Here is a 24,138-nt window from a genome sequence, read left to right as displayed (position 1 = left end):
CATCACCTGTGCCATCACCTGTGCCATGCCTATGCCATCACCTGTGCCATGCCTATGCGATGCCTATGCCATCACCTGTGCCATGCCTATAAAATCACCTGTGCCATGCCTATGCCATCACCTGTGTCATCACCTGTGCCATGCCTATGCCATGCCTATGCCATCACCTGTGCCATGCCTTTGCCATCACCCATGCCATGCCTATGCCATGCCTATGCCATCACCTGTGCCATGCCTATGCCATCACTTGTGCCATCACCTGCGCCATGCCTATGCCATCACCTGTGCCATCACCTGTGCCATGCCTATGCCATCGCCTGTGCCATGCCTATGCCATCACCTGTGCCATGCCTATGCCATCACCTGTGCCATCGCCTGTGCCATGCCTATGCCATCACCTGTGCCATGCCTATGCCATCACCTGTGCCATCACCTGTGCAATGCCTATGCCATCACCTGTGCCATGTCTATGCCATCACCTGTGCCATGCCTATGCCATCACCTGTGCCATGCCTATACCATCACCTGTGCCATGCCTATGCCATCACCTGTGCCATGCCTATACCATCACATGTGCCATGCCTATACCATCACCTGTGCCATGCCTGTACCATGACCTCAAAGTCATGCAATTTTTTTACCGCGTTTTTTGCCGCGAAGCAATACCTATTACATTTTTCTTTTTACATTTTTCTTTTTGCGCCCCCCCCCCCCAAAAATTTTGAGCACCAGCCGCCACTGTGTGGGGGATATTTTCTTGGCACACTTTGGGCCCCTTAGTACCAACTGAGCATGGTTTAAACACCACGGCCTACCTCAGTATTGTTGCTGACCATGTCCATCCCTTTATGACTACAGTGTCCCCATCTTCTGATGGCTCCTTCCAGCAGGATAATGCACCATGTCACAAAGCTTTAATCATCTAACCATTGGTTTCTTCAACATGACGATGAGGTCACTGTCCTCCAATGGCCTCCACACTCACCACATCTCATCCAATAGAGCACCTTTGGGATTTGGTGGAATCTGAGATTTGCATCATGGATGTGCAGCCGCCAAATCTGCAGCAACTGCGTGATGCTATCATGTCACTATGGACCAAAATATTTGAAAGAGGATGTTACAGGAACTTCCCTATCTAGCAAGTTATGTAAAAACCCATCTGCATATATAAATGTGTCTCAACAGCAGAAGCAAGGACATTCAGAGACGGATCCAGAGAAGAACATCAGGACTAGGAAAATTCAAGTAAGTATCCGATACACATATATAGTATATTTATGGTTTTGTGTGAAAAAAGTTTGCTAGGATGTTCTCAACAGAATAGTAATTAGTGGCACATGGCTCAGTGGGGTTGATTTACTAAAACTGGAGAGTGCAAAATCTGGTGCAGCTGTGTATGGTAGCCAATCTAACTTAAATTTTAGGTTGAAGCACCTTTAGTAATAGCTCAACATTTTTTCTTGGTGTATAAATGTATAAACTGTCCACTGGCTCATAATTTGCAAAGGGTCACGCTGCTCACAGGTGAGCCGGCTCCAAAGGCTTTATCCCCTCCATGCAGGGTGTCACCCAGTCGCAGCTGTGACAAGAGGATAAGAAATCCAGATGGCTGCACACCAATGCTGAGACCAAAAACACCTTTATTCATATAAAATCATAGAAGACATTGAGAGCACAATGAGCACAAAAATCATAGAAGACAATTAGAGCACAATGAGTACAAAAATCATAGAAGACAATTAGAGCACGATAAGTACAAAAATCATAGAAGATATCAAGAGCACAATAAGTACAAAAATCATAGAAGACATCAAGAGCACAACAAGTACAAAAATCATAGAAGACATGGAGAGCACAATAAGTACAAAAATCATAGAAGACATCAAGAGCACAACAAGTACAAAAATCATAGAAGACATGAAGAGCACAATAAGTACAAAAATCATAGAAGATATCAAGAGCACAATAAGTACAAAAATCATAGAAGACATCAAGAGCACAACAAGTACAAAAATCATAGAAGACATGAAGAGCACAATAAGTACAAAAATCATAGAAGATATGGAGAGCACAATAAGTGCAAAAAGCATAGAAGACAATTAGAGCACAATGAGTACAAAAATCATAGAAGACATGGAGAGCACAATAAGTACAAAAATTATAGAAGACAATTAGAGCACAATAAGTACAAAAATCATAGAAGACATGAAGAGCACAACAAGTACAAAAATCATAGAAGACATGAAGAGCACAATAAGTACAAAAATCATAGAAGACATCAAGAGCACAACAAGTACAAAAATCATAAAAGACATGAAGAGCACAATAAGTACAAAAATCATAGAAGACATGAAGAGCCCAATAAGTACAAAAATCATAGAAGACAATTAGAGCACAAAAAGTACAAAAATCATAGAAGACATGAAGAGCACAACAAGTACAAAAATCATAGAAGACATGAAGAGCACAACAAGTACAAAAATCATAGAAGACATGAAGAGCACAAAAAGTACAAAAATCATAGAAGACATGAAGAGCACAATAAGTACAAAAATCATAGAAGATATGGAGAGCACAATAAGTGCAAAAAGCATAGAAGACAATTAGAGCACAATAAGTACAAAAATCATAAAAGACATCAAGAGCACAACAAGTACAAAAATCATAGAAGACATGGAGAGCACAATAAGTACAAAAATCATAGAAGACATCAAGAGCACAACAAGTACAAAAATCATAGAAGACATGGAGAGCACAAAAAGTACAAAAATCATAGAAGACATGAAGAGCACAATAAGTACAAAAATCATAGAAGATATGGAGAGCACAATAAGTGCAAAAAGCATAGAAGACAATTAGAGCACAATAAGTACAAAAATCATAAAAGACATCAAGAGCACAACAAGTACAAAAATCATAGAAGACATGGAGAGCACAATAAGTACAAAAATCATAGAAGACAATTAGAGCACAATAAGTACAAAAATCATAGAAGACAATTAGAGCACAAAAAGTACAAAAATCATAGAAGACATGAAGAGCACAACAAGTACAAAAATCATAGAAGACATGAAGAGCACAACAAGTACAAAAATCATAGAAGACATGAAGAGCACAAAAAGTACAAAAATCATAGAAGACATGAAGAGCACAATAAGTGCAAAAATCATAGAAGATATGGAGAGCACAATAAGTGCAAAAATCATAGAAGATATGGAGAGCACAATAAGTGCAAAAAGCATAGAAGACAATTAGAGCACAATAAGTACAAAAATCATAAAAGACATCAAGAGCACAACAAGTACAAAAATCATAGAAGACATGGAGAGCACAATAAGTACAAAAATCATAGAAGACATGAAGAGCACAATAAGTACAAAAATCATAGAAGATATGGAGAGCACAATAAGTGCAAAAAGCATAGAAGACAATTAGAGCACAATAAGTACAAAAATCATAAAAGACATCAAGAGCACAACAAGTACAAAAATCATAGAAGACATGAAGAGCACAATAAGTACAAAAATCATAGAAGACATCAAGAGCACAAGAAGTACAAAAATCATAGAAGACATGGAGAGCACAAAAAGTACAAAAATCATAGAAGACATGAAGAGCACAATAAGTACAAAAATCATAGAAGATATGGAGAGCACAATAAGTGCAAAAAGCATAGAAGACAATTAGAGCACAATAAGTACAAAAATCATAGAAGACATCAAGAGCACAACAAGTACAAAAATCATAGAAGACATGGAGAGCACAAAAAGTACAAAAATCATAGAAGACATGAAGAGCACAATAAGTACAAAAATCATAGAAGATATGGAGAGCACAATAAGTGCAAAAAGCATAGAAGACAATTAGAGCACAATAAGTACAAAAATCATAGAAGACATCAAGAGCACAACAAGTACAAAAATCATAAAAGACATGAAGAGCACAATAAGTACAAAAATCATAGAAGACATCAAGAGCACAATAAGTACAAAAATCATAGAAGACATGAAGAGCACAATAAGTACAAAAATCATAGAAGACATCAAGAGCACAACAAGTACAAAAATCATAGAAGACATAAAGAGCACAATAAGTACAAAAATCATAGAAGACATCAAGAGCACAACAAGTACAAAAATCATAAAAGACATGAAGAGCACAATATGTATAAAAATCATAGAAGACATGAAGAGCACAACAAGTACAAAAATCATAGAAGACATGAAGAGCACAAAAAGTACAAAAATCATAGAAGACATGAAGAGCACAATATGTATAAAAATCATAGAAGACATGAAGAGCACAACAAGCACAAAAATCATAGAAGACATGAAGAGCACAAAAAGTACAAAAATCATAGAAGACATGGAGAGCCCAATATGTATAAAAATCATAGAAGACATGAAGAGCACAACAAGTACAAAAATCATAGAAGACATGAAGAGCACCATAAGTACAAAAATCATAGAAGACATGCAGAGCACAACAAGTACAAAAATCATAAAAGACATGAAGAGCACAACAAGTACAAAAATCATAGAAGACATGGAGAGCACAATAAGTGCAAAAAGCATAGAAGACAATTAGAGCACAATAAGTACAAAAATCATAAAAGACATCAAGAGCACAACAAGCACAATAATCATAGAAGACAATTAGAGCACAACAAGTACAAAAATCATAAAAGACATGAAGAGCACAATAAGTACAAAAATCATAGAAGACACGGAGAGCACAACAAGTACAAGTGCACTTGATGTTTTCTATGATTTTATATGAATAAAGGGGTTTTGGATCCCAGCATTGGTGTGCAGCCATCTGGATTTCTTTTTTTCTATGTCTCATATTTTGGTTTATTCACTTCAGCTCCAGAAGGTTTTACCCCCTTCCTGACCAGGCCATTTTTTGCAATACGGCAGTGCGCTACTTTAACTGACAATTGCGCGGTTGTGCGACCCTGTACCAAAATAAAATTGACGTATTTTTTTCCCACAAATAGAGCTTTCTTTTGGTGGTATTTGATCACCTCTGCGTTTTTATTTTTTGCACTATAAACAAAAAAAGAAGCATTATAAAAAAAAAAAAGACTTTCTGCTATAAAGCAAAGCCAATAAAAAAATATGATAAAAATCCAATTTTTTCATCAATTTAGGCCAATATGTCCTCTGCTACATATTTTTATTAAAAAGTTATAGTGTCTACAAACTACGGGATACATTTATGGACTTTTCATTTTTTTTTTTATTGTTTTAACTAGTAATGACATCCGATGCCCCATAGGAATGCATGGGGGGACCGTTCAGATCTGCCAAAAAAACAAACAGCAAATCTGAACGGTCCGCCTGTGTGAAGGGGGCCTAAGAGGTTTATTTACTAAAACCGAAAGGTGCAAAATCTGGTGCAGCTGTGCATAGAAACCAATCAGCTTCCAGGCTTTTTCATCAAAGCTTAGCACCTTTCACACGGACTTTCTGCCCGGCGAACTCAGTCTTGCTTTGCGGGGATCGATCCGCTGATCCCCGCTGAGCAGGCGGATGACAGCTCCGTGTCCACTTAGGCTGCATTCACATGTCAGTGTATGATCGCGGGCAGAACCGCCGCGGTTCCGCCCGCGATTCGGAGATTTATTGCAAATCGCGGGACGCCTAGCGTTGCAATATCCCCCCAAACGCCGAGCGATGTTGCCGCGATTTACGCCCGCCGAATCGCGGCAACATCGCGCAAACAAAATCGCGGGACGCAATACGCTCCAAAGAAGCTCTTGTACTTTTTTGGAGTGTATGGCGTCCCGCGATTTTGTTTGCGCGATGTTGCCGCGATTCGGCGGGCGTAAATCGCGGCAACATCGCTCGGCGTTTGGGGGGCTATTGCAAATCAACGGGCAACGTTAGGCGTTAGTTAGTCCATTTTAATTCGATCCCATCCGATCCTCCAGAGGGATGGAAAATAGGGTTTCCATCTGTCCGGATTTCACAGACAGGATCGGATCTGAGAGCAGCGGGTGTCGGAGGACATGTCACCATGTGAACATGTGAGGTTCATGGAGCATCCAATCAGGTCCACCTGAAAAACTGACAGGCGGACCTGATCAGAAAGCCTGTGTGAAAGGGGCCTAAGGGGTGGATTTACTAAAACTGAAAGGTGCAAAATCTGGTGCAGCTGTGCATAGAAACCAATCAGCTTCCAGGTTTTTTTCATCAAAGCTTAACTGAACAAACTGAAGTATTAGAAGCTGATTGGCTACCATACACAGCTGCACCAGATTTTGCACTCTCCAGTTTTAGTAAATCAACCCCTAAAGTGACACTTTTTGGTGACCAATAAAGTGATCAAATGCACTGTCACTGTTTAAATGACTCTGGCAGGGAAGGGGGATTTAAACCAGGGGTGATCAAAGGGGTGAAGCGTGCTCCTAGGAAGTGCTTTCTAACTGTTGGGGGAGTGGGTGCACTAGAGGAAAAGATAGATCTGTGTTTTAGCTTAGCTGAAACACAAGATCTCTCTTTTCCTCCCTGACAGAACAGCGGTCTGCCTTGTTTACATAGGTAGAGCGCCGTTCGGTCATTCCTCCGAATGATCGGCGGGTCCTGGCAGCCATTGCGGCCGCCGGACCTGCTGATTGGCTCTCGTGTGCACCCCCCCCCCCGACATCTCCTGCACAAAATGTGCATTTTTGCGCAGCCCGGCTGCCCTGCCGCACTGTATATGCGGTGGCCGGTCCAGAACTGGTTAATGATCACCATGGGTTATGAAACATATCTGGTTGTTGGTATTTCAATATATTTTAGGACAGCATTGTGTAGTAGGATTTTGGAAACTGACACATTGGGCAAATAGGCTGTGCAGTTGCTCTAGGAATCTCTGATGACTTCAATCATCCAATCATGTGCAAGCACAAATGCTGTTTTTTTTTTTTTTCCATTTTCCTTGAATGTGATTGGGTATTCTTTGCAAAGTGAAGCTTCACCTCATTTACTAAGCTCTGGAGCAACTGCCCTTTGATCACCCCTAGTGTAAACCCCTTCCCTGCCAGTGTCATTTATACATACATAGTAGTTGAGGTTGAAATAAAGACAATAGTCCATCCGGTTCAACCTGTGTAGGTGTGTGTGGCCGTAATCATCTCTCCTACCCCTGAATGTTCTGATCCTTGAGATGTACATCTAAGAGTCTTTTGAAAGCCACCATACTTCCCGCAGAAACCACCTCTTGTGGTAGAGAATTCCACAATCTTGTTGCCCTAACAGTAAAGAACCCCCCGCATTCCCTGAGGTCGAAACGCTTCTCCTCTAATCGCATTGTATGCCCTCGAGTCCTCATGCAATCCTTGCGACTGAATAGCTTTTTTTCTATGCCGAGATCACCATTGAGGTATTTATAAATTGCTATCATGTCCCCCCTCAGGCGTCTCTTCTCCAGGGAGAATAAATCGAGCGATTGCAGATGCTCTTCATAATTAAGGTCCTCCAATCCCCTAATCAGTTTAGTTGCCCCTCTCTGGACTCTCTCCAGCTCCAACACATCCCTCCTGAGGACTGGCGACCAGAACTGGACAGAATACTCCAGATGCGGTCGGACCAGAGTTTTATAAAGTGGAAGGATAATAGTCTTATCTCTGGAATACATCCCTTTCTTTATGCATGCTAATATTCTGCCGGCTTTGGCAGCTGCAGCTTGACATTGCATGCTATTGCCTTGTCTATCCTCTACCAAGACTCCCAGATCTTTCTCCATTCTTGACTCCCCCAAAGGTTCCCCCCCTAACGTGTATTGGATTTTTATGCTTTTTAGTCCCCAAGTGCAAAACCTTACACTTCTCCACATTAAACCTCATTTGCCATGTTGTAGCCCACTCCGTTATTTTGTCCAGGTCATTCTGTAGGATATCTGCTTCATGCTGTGCAGTTATTGCCCTGCCCAATTTTGTGTCATCTGCAAAAACTGATAACGAACTACTGATCCCTTCCTCAATGCTGTTTATGAATAAATTGAATAAGGTTGGTCCCAGGACTGAGCCTTGGGGGACCCCGCTTACTTAGCCAGTTCCGTATCCAAGAGCAGACCTTGTGGTCGATGCCACATACAGTGACAGTGCATTTTTTTTTTTAGCACTGATCACTGTATTGGTGTTACTGGTCCCCATATAGTGTCACTAAAGCCCCGTACACACGTACCGATTGTCGGCCGTAAATATTCGGCCGACGACCGATCGGCCGATTGTAGGCTTGTTAGTATGATGCTTCCGACAGCGCATTTTCGGCCGAACAGAATCGGGTGCGCAGGCATTAAAATTTTTGTTGGCCAACACCAGAACGGCCGATTGTTCGCCAGTCAGTACAGATTTCGGCCGACAGACAGCAGATTTGCAAGACTGGGCATGCTCAGAAAAGAAAAAAGACAAGGAAAGTTAACCATCACATGACATCACATCTGCAGTCGGCTGTTGTTGGCCGACAAAATTCGTGTGCAGTCTTTTGCAGTTTTCAACCGACACGACAGCCCTGGACAAAAGACGGCCGATCGTTCGGCCGATGATCGGTACGTGTGTACGGGGCTTTAGTGTCAGATTTGTCCGCTACAATGTGGCAGTCTCGCTAAAAATCGCTGAATGCCGCCATTTAAGTAAAAACGATAAAAAGTCTATAAATGTATCCCATAGTTTGTAGACGCTATAACTTTTGTGCCAACCAATCAAAATACACTTATTAGGATTTTTTTTTTTTTTACCAAAAATTTGTAGCAGAATACATATTGGACCAAATTGAGGAAAAAAAATAGATTTTTTAAATTTTTGTATTGGGAATGTTATATAGCAGAAAGTAAAAATTATTATTTTTTTTTTTTTTAAATTGTCAGCCTTTTTTTATTTATAGCACAAAAAATAAAAACCGCAGAGGTGATCAAATACCACCAAAGGAAGGCTCTATTTGAAAAGAGAAAAAAAAAAAATTTATTTGGGTACATCGTTGCACGACCCCGCAATTGTCAGTTAAAGCAACGCAGTGCCGTATCGCAAAAAATGGCCTGGTCATTAACCACTTTAGGACCGGAAGATTTTGCTGCTTAACCACTTAAGCCCCGGAGGATTTGGCTGCTAAAGGACCAGGGGTTTTTTTGCGATTTTTTACTGCGTGACTTTAACGGACAATTGCGCGGTCGTGCGACGCTGTACCTAAACGAATTTGACGTCCTTTTTTTCCCACAAACAGAGCTTTCTTTTGGTGGTATTTGATCACCTGTGCGATTTTTTGATCACGCGCTATAAACAAAAAAAGAGCGTAAATTTTGCAAAAATAACAATATTTTTCACATTTTTTTATATGAAATTCCCCAAAAAAAAAAGTAAAAATCAAAATTTTTTAACATTTTTCGGCCAATTTGTTTTATGCTACATATGTTTGGTAAAAAAAATTGCAAAAAGCGTATTTTGATTGGTTTGCGCAAAAGTTATCGCGTTTACTAACAAAGGGAAAGATTTTTGTCATTTTTGGTGTTTTTTTTTTTAACGCGTAATGGCGGCGATCTGCGATTTTTTTTTCGGTACTGCGACATTGCGGCGGACAGATCGGACCCTTGACTGACATTTATGACACTTTTGGGGTTACCAGTGACATTACTGCAGTAATCAGTGCTATACATATGCACTGTTACTGCAAAAATGATACTGGCAGGGAAGGGGTTAACTTTATTGGACAGGGAGGGGTTAAGTGTGTCCTAGGGGCATGAGTCTAACTGTGTAGGGACATTCCTATTGGTGTAAAAGCAAAGATCAACCGTTCTACATAGTAGAACGGACAGATCTTCACTTTTACACAGGGAGAACTGACAGGCAGCTTGTTTACACAAGCCGCTCTGCCTTTCTCCCTTCACAGGAGCGATCGCAGTGTGACTGGCGGACATCGAGTCCACCGGTCACACGCACTGACTTGCCTGTGAACGAGCCGCGGCGGGCGCGCGCCTTGGCGGGCGCGCGCCCGCCCGCGATAGGCTCGCAAGTCAGTGACAGGCGAGTGACGTACCGATACGTCACTCTGCCTGGCCGGGGCTGACCGCCGCAGTATATAGTCGTGCGGCGGTCGGCAACCGGTTAATGACCAGGCCCTATTTTAAGATTCGGCACTGCAATACTTTAACGGAAAATCGCACAGTCGTGTGACGCTGTACCCAAATAAAATTGATGTCCTTTTTTCCTAGAAATAGAACTTTCTTTTGTTGGTATTTGATCACCTATTTGATTTCTATTTAAATTCTATTTCTATTTCAATTTAAAAAAAAAAAAAAAACAATATTTTTCACATTTTGCTATATAACATTCCCCAAAAAAAAATTAAAAATCAAAATGTTTTAACTTTTAATTTTAGGCCAATTTGTTTTCTGCTAGATATTTGTGGTAAAAAAAAATTGCAAAAAGGGTATTTTGATTGGTTTGTGCAAAAGTTATTGTGTTTACTAACTACGGGAAAGAATTAGGTCATTTTTTATTGTTTTTTTTTTACTAGATGGCAGCGATCTGCGATTTTTTGCGGGACTGCGACATTGTGGCGGACAGATCGGACCCCTAACTGACATTTTTGACACTTTTGGGGGTACCAGTGACATTACTACAGTAATCAGTGCTATACATATGCACTGTTACTGTAATGATGACACTGGCAGGGAAGGGGTTATCCCTGTGGGTAATCAAGGGGTTAAATGTAAGCCTAGGGGAGTGATTCTAACTGTGTGGGGGGGGGGGGGGTTGGGCTTTTGAAGAATCACAGAGACATGCGATCCTATATAGCATGATCACATGATCATCATGTCAGGGAGCATGACAGACGGCTGTGTTTACATCAGCCGTCCGTCCTTCTCTGTAAGGGGGGGGGGATCGCTAGTGTCAGGCGGCCATCGGAGCCGCTTGGCACCCGCACTGGCTTCCCCGCTGATGATGGGAGGCGGGAGCGCACCTCCGACGGCACGCAAGCGCCCCCTAGTGGCCTCCCAGGCAGATGTTGCCTATTTACGTGATATTGCCTGGGAGAGCCACACTGCCGACATGAAAAGGCAGTGCAGCAACGGCAAGTGGATCGCGCCATTACTAGTAAAAAAAATAAAAATTACGTAATTCTTTCCCCTAGTTTGCAGACGCCATAACTTTTGCGCTTATTGGGATTTTGTTTACCAAAAATATGTAGCGGAATACAAATTGGCCTAAAATGGTGAAAAAATTTGATTTAACATATTTTTTTGGGAATGTTATATAGCAGAAAATAAAAAATATTGTTTTTTCTTTTTTTCCAGAATTGTCGCTCTGTTTTTGTTTATAGCGCGAAAAATAAAAATCGCACAGGTGATCAAATACCACCAAAAGAAAGCTTTCTTTGTGGGAAAAAAAGGACATCAATTTTATTTTGGTAAAGCGACGCACGATTGTCAGTTAAAGTAAAGCAGAGTTGAATCGCAAAAAAATACTCTGGCTAGTAAGGGGGAAAATTTTCCGGTCCAGAAGTGGTTAAAATAAGTGCCTATGTTGTTTAACCACTCGACTTCCACTCCAGTTCTGACAATTCTCACAATATATGTAAAAAAATACATTTTTTTGCTAGAAAATGACTTTGAACCCCCAAACATTACATATATTTTTTTATTTAGCAGATGCTCTCGAGCAGTGTTTCTCAACCTTTTTACATTTGAGGAACCTCTGGCAAAAAGTCTAAAATCTCGGGGGAAACCCTGAAAATAATTTTCATATCTACAGCTCACGGAACATCAGTGTGATCAGGGAGCTAAAGATATAACAACAAACCTTTTTAGAAATAACATTAAACAATAAAATAAATAGTTTTGCACAAATGCTCAATTCTGGGTCAAACCTGAGATAAGCATTGTACAGGGGGTCAGCAGGGCAGAGAACAGGGCAGGGGGGAACAGTACTGGGACGGGGGGAAGAGCCCAATACAGAGGGGAAGAAGAGCACTGCACAGTGCAGGGGGGCCAGGTGGGAACTGTACAAGGGGGTCAGCAGGAAATAGTACAGGGGGACCAGGGGAGAACAGTATGGATGGGGGGGTCAGGAAGGATCAGTACGGGGGGGCAGGAGAGAACAGTACAGTGGGACCAGGAGGGAAAAGTACAGGGGGGCCAGGAGAGAACTGTATAGTACAGGGGGGACAGGAGGGAACTGTATAGTACAAGGGGGCCAAGAGGGGGCTGTATAGTATGGAGGGAGAGGGGGTAGGAGGTAACTGTATAGTACAGGGGGGCCAAGAGAGAACAGTAAAGGGGGGGGAGAATAGAACAGTACACTCGGGTTACAAACATCTGACTTACAAACAACTCCTACTTACAAACAGAGGGAGACAACAAGAGAACAGTACAGGGGTCCCAGAAGAGAACAGGACAGGGGGCCAGGAGAGAACAGCACAGGGGGCCAGGAGAGAACAGCACAGGGGGCTCAGAAGAGAACAGTACAGGGGGCCAGGATGGAATAGTACAGGGGGGCCAGGAGAGAACAGTACAGGGGGAACAGGAGGGAACTGTATAGTACAGGGGGGGGGGGGGGGGCAGGAGGGAACTGTATAGTATCGTGGGGGCAAGGGAGATCAGTAAAGGGGGCCCAGAAGAGAACAGTACAGGGGTCAGGAGAGAATTGTACAGGCAGTTCAGGAAGGACCAGTACAGGTGGGTCGGGGGGGGGGGGTGAGGCAGGAGGAAATAGTACAGGGGGGCCAGGAGAGAATAGTACAGGGGGGCCAGGAGGGAACTGTATAGTACAGGGGGGGCAGGAAGAAACTCTATTGTATGGGGGGCCAAGAGGGAACTGTAAAGTACAGGGGGAGGGAGACGGAGGTAACTATATAGTACAGGGTGGCCATGAGAGATCAGTACAGGGAGACCAAGAGAAAACAAAACAGGGGGCTAAGAGAGAACAGTACGAGGGGGCCAGGAGAGAACAGTAAAGGGGGGCCAGGAGGAAGCAGTACAGGGAGGCCAGGAGGAAACAGTACAGGGGGTCAGGAGGGAACTGTATAGTTTAGGGGGACAGGAGGTAACTGTACAGAACAGGGGGACATGTGGGAACAGTACAGTGGGACGATGAGAGAATAGTACGTGGGGGGGGGGGGTTGAGAGGGAACAGTGCAGGGGGACCAGGAGAGAACAGGAATGGGGGGACAGGAGAGAAGAGTACAGGGGGGGCAGGAAGGAACAGTATAGTACAAGGGGGTCAAGAGGGAACTGTATAGTATGGGGGGGGGGAGGTGGGCAGAGGTAATTGTATAGTACAGGGCGGCTATGAGGGAACAGCACAGGGGGGCCAAGAGAGAACAGTACAAGGGGGCCAGCAGAGAACAGTAAATGGGGGCCAGGTGAGAATAGTACAGGGAGGCACGGAGGGACCAGTACAGGGAGTCCAGGAGAAAACAGTACAGGGGGACAGGAGGAACTGTATAGTTCAGGGGGCAGGAGATAACTGTACAGAACAGGGGGGCTGTAAGGGAACAGTACGGGGGGGGGACAGGAGAGAACAGTACAGGGGGTCAGGAGGGAATAGTACAGGGGTGTCAGGAGGGGACAGTACAGGGGGGCCAGGAGAGAACAGTACAGGTGGGGGGCAGGAGAGACCAATACGGGGGGGCAGAAGGGAACAGTACAGAGGCCAGGAGGGAATGGGTGTTGTAAAGGGGGGAGTGCAGGAAGTAACTTTATAATACAGGAGGGCCAGAAGGTATCAATATAGTACAGGGGAGTCAGGAAGGAATAGTACAGGGGGGCAGGAGAGAACCGTAAAGGGGGGCCTGGAGAGAACAGTACAGGGGGGCCAGGAGAGAACAGTACAGGGGTGCCAGGAGAGAACAGTACAGGGGGGGCAGTAGGGAGCAGTAGAGGGGGGGCAGGAGAGAACAGTACGGGGGCCAGGAAGGAACTGTATAGTACAGGGGGAGCAGGAAGAAACTCTATTGTATGGGGGGCCAAGAGGGAACTGTAAAGTACAGGGGGAGGGAGACGGAGGTAACTATATAGTACAGGGTGGCCATGAGAGATCAGTACAGGGAGACCAAGAGAAAACAAAACAGGGGGCTAAGAGAGAACAGTACGAGGGGGCCAGGAGAGAACAGTAAAGGGGGGCCAGGAGGAAGCAGTACAGGGAGGCCAGGAGGAAACAGTACAGGGGGTCAGGAGGGAACTGTATAGTTTAGGGGGACAGGAGGTAACTGTACAGAACAGGGGGACATGTGGGAACAGTACAGTGGGACGATGAGAGAATAGTACGTGGGGGGGGGGGGGTTGAGAGGGAACAGTGCAGGGGGGCCAGGAGAGAACAGGAATGGGGGGACAGGAGAGAAGAGTACAGGGGGGGGGGCAGGAAGGAACAGTATAGTACAAGGGGGTCAAGAGGGAACTGTATAGTATGGGGGGGGGAGGTGGGCAGAGGTAATTGTATAGTACAGGGCGGCTATGAGGGAACAGCACAGGGGGGCCAAGAGGGAACAGTACAAGGGGGCCAGCAGAGAACAGTAAATGGGGACCAGGTGAGAATAGTACAGGGAGGCACGGAGGGACCAGTACAGGGAGTCCAGGAGAAAACAGTACAGGGGGACAGGAGGAACTGTATAGTTCAGGGGGCAGGAGATAACTGTACAGAACAGGGGGGCTGTAAGGGAACAGTACGGGGGGGGACAGGAGAGAACAGTACAGGGGGTCAGGAGGGAATAGTACAGGGGTGTCAGGAGGGGACAGTACAGGGGGGCCAGGAGAGAACAGTACAGGTGGGGGGCAGGAGAGACCAATACGGGGGGCAGAAGGGAACAGTACAGAGGCCAGGAGGGAATGGGTGTTGTAAAGGGGGGAGTGCAGGAAGTAACTTTATAATACAGGAGGGCCAGAAGGTATCAATATAGTACAGGGGAGTCAGGAAGGAATAGTACAGGGGGGCAGGAGAGAACCGTAAAGGGGGGCCTGGAGAGAACAGTACAGGGGGGCCAGGAGAGAACAGTACAGGGGTGCCAGGAGAGAACAGTACAGGGGGGGCAGTAGGGAGCAGTAGAGGGGGGGCAGGAGAGAACAGTACAGGGGGCCAGGAAGGAACAGTACAGGGGCCAGGAGAGAATAGTACAGGGAGGTCAGGATGGAACTGTATAGTACAGGGGGTCAGGAGGTAACAGTACAGGGGGGGCATGAGAGAATAATACAGGGAGGCCAGGAGGGAACTGTATAGTCCAGGGGGGGGGGGCAGGAAGGAGCTGTATATTACCGGGGGGGGGGGGGGGGGCCAAGAGGGAACTGTATAGTCCAGGGGGGGCAGGAAGGAGCTGTATATTACCGGGGGGGGGGAGAGGGAACTGTATAGTACAGGGGGGCCACGAGGGAACTGCAGGAGCCAGCAAACACATCCAGGAGATCTCCAGGGAGAAGACAGCTGGATGGCACATAGGGGGGCCACATAGGGGGGCCAGGAGAGAAAAGTATAATACAGGGGGCCCAGGAGAATGAAGGGGGAAATTAATGGAGGGGGATGGGCAGTAGGGAACTGTATATTTGCCCATTTCACTAGCCCTCCTTTCTAATCTTCCACAGTCCTCCCAGGCTGACTCTACAGCCATCCCAGACTGCCACACCTCAGTCCTCCCAGACTGTCTCACTCAAGCCACCTAGCTATCTTCTCCCTGAAGATCTCTTGTATGTGTCCGCTGGCTCCTGCTGTCCTCACACCTGCTCCCGTGCCATTGGACAGGACTCCTCTGTGTGTTGTGAGAGGATCCCTCCTGCACCTCAGCCCCAGACCCGACGTCACCCCCTCCAGACTAGGGGGCTACCCTCAAGGGCCTCCGACAGCCTCCTCAGCTGTCCATCTTCAAGCTTCCACTCAAACTCCTCTGCCTCTGCTAGGCTGACCCTGAATATATATATGAGGTGCCTGCCCCCTTCCAGTCCTTCTGGGGGTTGGCTGGGGCCCTCATGAACACTCATGGCTGCTCCTCCTAACTTCCCTCTCATTCTTCTGGAAGCTTCTCCAAGGTTCCAGCAAGTAGGAGGAGGGTAACAGAGGTGCTGCCTGATGAGTCACCCAGCCTTCATGAGTCATTCACCCTGACCCAGATTCAAAAACAAGCTTAACTGCCAGCCAAGCCTAAATTTACCTACACTACAAAAAACTATTTACACTACCTAGCACTCTATCCTTGAGGGTAGCACATTACATAAACCAAATCTTTTTTGTAGTTTTTGGCTGAGATAAGGATTGATTTAAACAAGGGGTCTCCAAATTTTCGAAACAAAGGGCTAGATTTCTGTTCAGACATTAGGGAGGCCGGAGTATGGTCTCCTGGGAGTTGCAAATGCCTCAGCATCAGGGAAGTAAACAATGCCTCTGACTTTGTGCTCAGTGGATAAAAAAAAAGACATAGCACCTCTGGTCAGTAGTAGTGTGAATGTGCCCTGTCTTTCGTATTGGAGGAATAGTGCTCCATCGTCAGTGTCATCGGGAGATATAGTTCACCATCCTTGGTGTCATTGGGAGGAAAAATGCCCCATTTCTGGTGTCAGTGGGAAGAACAGTCCCCCGAGGGCCGGATGTAGGCAAGCAAAAGGGACGTATGCCGTCCATAGGCCACAGTTTGGAGACCACTGGTTTATACCCTTGACAGCTTCTTTTTTTGCCATCTGTGTACCAAATGTATCTTAAAGCGGAACTTCCGCTTTAGGGAGTCCTGACCCCCCGACATGCCACATTTGGCATGTCATTTTTTGGGGGGGGGAGCGGGTACCTAGTTTTGACAGGTACCCGCTCCCACTTCCGCTCGGAGCGCCGCGGCGCCCTGAGCGGAAGTTCTCCTCTCCCCCTCCCTCCCTGAAATCTTCTGGGACACGTCAGAGGTCCCAGAAGATTGCCAGCCAATCACGGCGCGCAGCGCGACTCGCGCATGCGCAGTGGGTACCCGGCTGTGAAGCCGCAAACTGTAACAGCCGGGTGCCCACAGCAGTGATGCCGGCGCCGAGGGAGAGGATCGAGGCTTCCGGCGGCCGCATCGCTGGACCGTTGGACAGGTGAGTAAATGGCTGGAACTCCGCTTTAATTTCTTGTCCTGTAGACAACACTACAAGTGAAAGCATTGAGAGGGGAAATTTCCCCGTAGGCAGTTGTTGGAAAAAGTGTCTCCACTGGACAAAAGATTTCTTCTTTTTTCCTTTTTTTTGATGACAATTCAAAATTGTGGATTTTGTCACCTTGTCACCAGGGAGGAGTAAAATCTCCAGTGGGGACACAGACAGCTTTGAAAACCTTATACAAGCAGTCCCCGGGTTACAAACATCCGACTCACATACAGTATGACTCCTACTAACAAAGGGAGGGAGACAACAGGAAGTGAGAAGAAATCTACCCCTAGGAAGGGAAATTCACTCCTGTAAGAGTTATCATGGTATAAAGGTGTCTCCACTAAAGCTTTATCACCAATCCTTGTTTCCACAACAACTCAAAATTTTCCAAATCCGATTGTCACAAGGACAGAAAGTGAGGTGAAATCTTCTGAACAGGATCACAGACAGCAAAGCAAACATTACAGGGGTGGTAACCCTTCCCTATACTCTCCAAAAAAGGTAAAAACAATTTTTTTTGGTGGTGCTACACTTACAAAATGTACCTGTTTCGACTCACAAACAAATTCAACTAAAGAACAAACCTACAGACCCAATCTTGTCTGTAACCCGGGGATCGCCTGTATCTTACAAGCCTTCCTACTCTATCTAAAACTACAAAAAGTTTTGGCGTTACATACATTTTAGAGTAATTTTTTCAAAAATTTGCAGTCATTGCCATATTTTTCAAGTGGACGGTAGCATATATATTTGTTTTAATTCCTGTACATAACCAATAATAAAACAGAATTTTGAGCTTCTACATTTCTTTTTACAGAATTGTTCAACCTCTAATCTGTCTTGGGGAAAATGAAGAATTTTACAATGGACTATCCAGTCTCTAATGCTACTCTTAAAGAAGAGACCACAATCCCCTGGGCTTTCAATGAATCTACTCCTTATGGTTATTATGAAGAGGATGAAAGACTGAAACGTATAATATACCATCTTCATGTTTTCTCCCTGGTGGTGTATTCTTTGGCTTTCATACTAGGGACCACTGGGAATGGTCTGGTCATCTATTTTACTGCCTTTGTAATGAAACGGACTGTGAAAGTTGTGTGGTTTCTTAATTTAGCCATAGCTGATTTTAGCCTCTCGTTTTTCCAACTGTTGCGCATTGTCCATACCTCTCTTAACTATCACTGGCCTTTTGGAAAATTCATGTGCAAGCTGAGCAGCGCAATTCTATTCATTAATATGTATACCAGCATCTTCTTGCTCACTGTGATCAGCATTGATCGATTCATCTCCGTTGTGTTTCCTGTTTGGTGTCAGAATCATCGAACTCCAAAGTTGGCCTCCTTTGTAGCCTTGGCAGTATGGATCTTAGCATTCATTCTCGGTGTACCTTATTTTATATTCCGAGATATAAACTATGCTGAAGATGGTTACGTTTCGTGCTATAACAAATTTCATGAGGATGAGGAAGTTGCCATTTCAAGGCACAAGACTACAGTAATTGTTCGTTTTATTATCATGTTTTGTATTCCTTTCACCATAATCATCTCATGCTATTCAGTAATTCTTTTGCGTATCCAAAGAAATCACATGACCACATTGAGAAAGCCTTTCAAAGTTGTCATAGCTGTTATCGTGTCATTCTTTGTCTGCTGGTTTCCCTACCAACTCATGTTACTTTTGGAGTTGTCTGCATATTATGGTGAATATAATGAGCACCTTTACGACATAGTTTTTGTTGGAATACCTATTACCTCCAATTTGGCCTTGATACACACTTGTATAAACCCCGTTCTCTACGTCTTTATTGGTCAAGATTTTAAACAGAAATTCCAGAGCTCCCTCCGGTCAATATTCGAGAGAGTTTTCTCAGAGGAATCTGCCCAAATGAACTCCAAGAGCAAAACCAGGTGTGAATTGGTCCAAATAGATGGTCCCAATCACATCTAATAAAATCGATGGACTTTAACCACTTAAGCCCCGGAAGATTTTACCCCCATTCCGACCAGGGGGTATTATGCGATTCGGCACTGTGTGACTTTAACGGACAATTGCGCGGTCGTGCGATGCTGTACCTAAACAAATTTTACATCCTTTTTTTCCCACAAACAGAGCTTTCTTTTGGTGGTATTTGATCACCTGTGCGATTTTTTGATCATGCGCTATAAACAAAAAAAGAGTGTCAATTTTGCAAAAATAACAATATTTTTCACATTTTTTTATATGAAATTCCCCCAAAGAAATGTAAAAATCTAAATTTTTTAACATTTTCGGCCAATTTGTTTTATGCTACATATGTTTGGTAAAAAAAAATAGCAAAAAGCGTATTTTGATTGGTTTGCGCAAAAGTTATCGCGTTTACTAACAAAGGGAAAGTTTTTTTGTCATTTTTGTTGGTTTTTTTTTAACGCGTAATGGCGGCAATCTGCGATTTTTTTTGTGGTACTGCGACATTGCGGTGGACAGATCGGACCCTTGACTGACATTTTTGACACTTTTGGGGTTACCAGTGACATTTCTACAGTAATCAGTGCTATACATATGCACTGTTACTGTAAAATTACACTGGCAGTGAAGGGGTTAACTTTTTTTGGGCTATGTGTGTCCCTAGGGGCGTGATTCTAACTGTTATTGGCTGTGGCTTGAGGTGTACATCGGGTCCGCCGGTCACACGCGCGGGGGGGTCCGTGACCGCGCGGGAGTGGGAGCGCGCCTCCGGGGGTGCGCGCTCGGTCCCTAGAGCCTTACAGGCTAGCGACGTACTACTACGTCGCTCTGCCTGTGAGGGGCTGACCGCCGCAGTATATAGTCGTGCGGCGGTCGGCAAGCGGTTAAAGGATGTGAGGGTGCAATATTGCTAGTCAAGCAGTCAACACAAAACGTATAAAAAATATACAATATTTTATTAATTAAACATTAAAAATTCACTGATCAAGAGATCAGACAATGTATACATTATTACAGTCATATTTAATACAGGTGGTTGATCCTCAGTTAACCAAAGTCAGTCAGGTTTGACCAGATTATAAAAGGGATGACGCGTTTCGCTTGAAAATTTGAGTTCAAAGATCTGCTTCCTCAGAGACCCTTTTTAAGGACCAGACGACAATGTTACATAGATAGACTGACACACTTATGCAGGTCAAGCCGGTGATTGCCCCTATGGATGGCTGCAGGTGGCCGCAAGCAACCAAGAGCAGAGGATTCCCAGGAGTCCAAGGTACCTCAGAATGGGGGGTGCTGAGTCCCCTTCACTTAGATTGAGATAATTGCGTCAACAACTATAGAGAGATGACTGGAGGGCTGAGCAAAGGCCAATATCATGCATGAGGACCAAAAGGCCACTCGATGGGATCTTTGCATGTGCCACTTCCAAGGATCCGGTATTACAGCAGCTCCTAAGGGATCAGTGACCGCGAAGAGCAAAACCAAATCAAAGTCAGATTCCCAGCTGGTGTGAGACTGTACTACATTTATGGAACAATACATACTATGAAGACCTTATGGGCTTCAAGTTGTTCATACTATAATATTGCTCCCAAGGCTTTATCATCCCAAGCAGAGAATATTATGACGTTTAACTATCAAAACCGACAATTGCTGAAGAGCATCAAATCCTGTCTCTGAATTCGATAATTACCATTTACTACCATACCGCCCTCTCAGAATACAGACCAATTTAAAAACAATAAAAACAAACAGTGCAGCGCAAAAAGGTATATCATAGACAAAGTGTGAGCAGACTTTTCAAATAAATTTCATACATAAAGCCCAAAAGTTCCTTAAACATCAGCCCGCCTCTCTGACTCTGCCAATCGGAGCAGGCTTTGCATTCAATAATAGAATACATCGCTCACCGTGATTGGCTCAGCGCGGTACACTGTATGTAGCCGAAGCTACGGTACATAGGGTATACCGGTACAGGATTCCCACACAGCCAGCGCTGAGAGATTACATCTACCGGTAATACTTACTTACGGTACCTTGGAGATATATACGAGAGATTACATTTACAGTACTTGGAGATTAATAGGGCACACACAGCCAGCGCTTTGAGAGATCACAGCTAATACTTTCTTACAGTACCTTGGAGATATATGAGAGATCTGAGAAATCTGATGTTTTTCAATGGTGTTGCTTTGCTTCGGAAGGGGGGTTGTTTTATACGGCGAGTATAGCCCAAAGCCTATGTTTTAACTTGAGAATTAGGGGGGTCGTCTTATATGCCCAGTCGTCTTATACTATATATATATATATATATATATATATATATTATAATAATAAAAATAATAATAATAATAATAATAATAATAATAATAATAATAGTGGGTGGCACAGTGGTGTAGTGGTTAGAACTTTCACCTAGCAGTAAAAGGGTTGCTGGTTCAAATCCCAACTACAACACTACTTGCCTCCCACACTCCAAAGACATGCCGGTAGATTGGCTCCTGTCTAAATTGGCCCTTATATGTGTATGTATAAATGTCACTTAGGGACTTTAGATTGTAAGCTCCTTGAGGGTAGGGACTGATGTCAATATATATGTAAATTGATATTAATAGATGGTGCTATATAAGTACCTGAAATAAATAAAATAATAATAATACATATATTATGCAATGGGGACAAAGGACTTTTCCTTGTTCCATCTTGATTGTCTTACCTCATCTTGTCTGACATAAGAGATTGCCACTATAACTAATCGTTCCCTGTACAAACCAAAAGAGACCCTGCCTACCAAGAAGCTACCGCTACACTACTGTTTTCTTTCAATCAACTTTATTGTCCTTGAAACACAATGCTTCCACCGAATGCCATGCCTTTTTAAAGGTGCATCATTGTGATTAAGGGCTTAGTAATGGAGGTAAAAAGCTTAGGCTGATAGAAAGCTAGGCAGGAGGCTGGAAATAGTTAATGGTGACCTGTGTTGCTAAACATAGGGGGACTCAACCCATAAAAGTGGGCAGGAAGCCCTGACACATAATTGTTAGCAGACTGGATCCTTCAAATGCTTTAGATCCACCGCCAAGAAGAAGAGCCCACTTGGTTGGATACAAAATGTTGCAGGTCTGCATATTACATAGTTTTGGTAATGTAGGGGAGTTGATGTTTTATATATATAAATATATATATACACAGGTGCATCTCATAAAATTATAATATTATTAAAAAGCAATTTTTTTTTCAGTAATTTAATTCATAAAGTGAAACTCATATATTTTATACAGAGTGATATATTTCAAGCATTTCTTTATTTTAATTTCGATGATTATGGCTTACAGCTAGCGACACCCCAAAATTCAGTATCTCAGAAAATTTGAATATCATGTAAAACCAATAAAAAAAATGATTTTTAATACAGAATTGTTGGCTTACTCAAAAATATGTCCATGTACAGTATAGTATGCACTCAATATTTGGTTGGGGCTCCTTTTGCATGAATTACTGCATGAATGCGGCGTGGCATGGAGGAGATCAGCCTATGGCACTGCTGAGCTGTTATGGAAGCCCAGGTTGCTTTGATAGTGGCCTTTATCTCATCTGCATTGTTGGGTCTGATGTCTCTAATCTTCCTCTTGACAATATCCCACAGATTCTCTATGGGGTTTAGGTCAGGCGAGTTTGCTGGCCAATCAAGCACAGTGATACCATGATCATGTGACCAGGTTTTGGTAGTTTTGGCAGTGTGGGCGGTGCCAAGTCCTGCTGGAAAATGAAATCAGCATCTCCATGAAGCTGGTCAGCAGAGGGAAGCATGAAGGGCTCTAGAATTTCCTGGTAGAGGGCTGTGCTGACTTTGGACTTGATAAAACACGTATCGCAAAAAAGGGCCTGGTCATGAAGGGGGTAAATCTTTTGGAGCTTAAGTGGTTAAGGGAAGAATTACCATTAAGGAATAAAGGGCTTTTTGAAAAACATTTTAAGACATGGACAAATTGGCTTGAATTTAAGACGACTACACTGTACTATAAAATAATTTCAGATTCTTAAGTAAAATTAGTTAGAACTCCATATATTAGGTATTAATGATCAACTTTTACATTTTTTGTAAAAGCTTTATTTATTTATTTGTTGCAGGTCCACCCCAGTCCTCCCCCCCCCCTTATTTTTAATTAATTCATTTTTTCATTTATTCCCCCCCCCCCCCCTTTTAATTGTATTTTTTGCTACCTCCTCCCTCTCTCCTTCTATTCCCCCCTCCCCCTCTTGAAGGGAAGACGGAAGGAGGAAAAGGTTGGACTTCCACCCATAAGTTGAAGTTCCGCTTTAAGCACTCCTCACCCCCTTCTATGCCACATTTGGCATGTCATTTTTTTTTTTTTTGGGGGGGGGGAGCGGGTACCTAGTCTTAACAGGTACCCGCTCCCACTTCTGCTCGGACTGCCTATGCGACTTGAGCAGGAGTTCTCCTCTCCCCCTTCCTCCCTGCAATCATTTGGGACACGTCACAGGTCCCAGAAGATTGCCCGGCCATTGAGGAGGCGCAGCGTGACTCAAGCATGCGCAGTGTGCGCACCCAGCCGTGAAACCGCAAGCTGTCACAGCCGGGTGCCCACACTTGAAATGCCGGCACCAGGGAGAGGCAAAGGGGAGAGAACCGAGGGTTCGGGCGGCCGCATCGCTGGACCGTGTTCATTAAGAGTCAGCAGCTACACTTTTTGTACCCAAATACAAATGATGTCCTTTTTTCCCACAAAAAGAGGGTTTTTTTTAGTGGTATTTAATCACCTCTGCTGTTTTTATTTTTTTTTGCGCTATAAACAAAAAAAAAAGAGCATTTTTTTGCGTTATGCTATAAAAACATATCCAATAAAAATAAAAAAAAATCTAATTTCTTCATAAATTTAGGCCAGTAGGTATTCTGCTACAAATCTTTGGTAAAAAAAATACCAATAAATATATATTGATTGGTTTTCGCAAAAGTTATAGCATCTACAAACTAGATTTTTTTTACTAGTAATGGTGGCAATTAGCGACCTATACTGGGACTGTGACATTGTGGCGGACAAATCTGACACCTAACTGACACTTTTGACACTTTTTTTGGGAACCAATGAC

At 43.8% G+C, this 24,138-nt stretch overlaps 1 pseudogene across 1 annotated transcript; it reads left to right on the top strand.

The window, feature by feature from the left end:
* The first annotated feature begins 1,174 nt into the window (after positions 1–1,174).
* On the top strand, positions 1,175–19,029 carry LOC309568334 (chemerin-like receptor 1; annotated as a pseudogene). The gene is made up of 2 exons: positions 1,175–1,248; positions 17,897–19,029. The product of its transcript is annotated as a chemerin-like receptor 1 (transcript).
* Positions 19,030–24,138: the final 5,109 nt, after the last annotated feature.

The sequence above is a fragment of the Pelophylax lessonae genome (genome assembly GCF_965119305.1).
Source record: "Pelophylax lessonae genome assembly, chromosome: 12".
Classification (NCBI taxonomy): Eukaryota; Metazoa; Chordata; class Amphibia; order Anura; family Ranidae; genus Pelophylax; species Pelophylax lessonae.
This window is presented reverse-complemented; position numbering and strand designations above follow the sequence as displayed.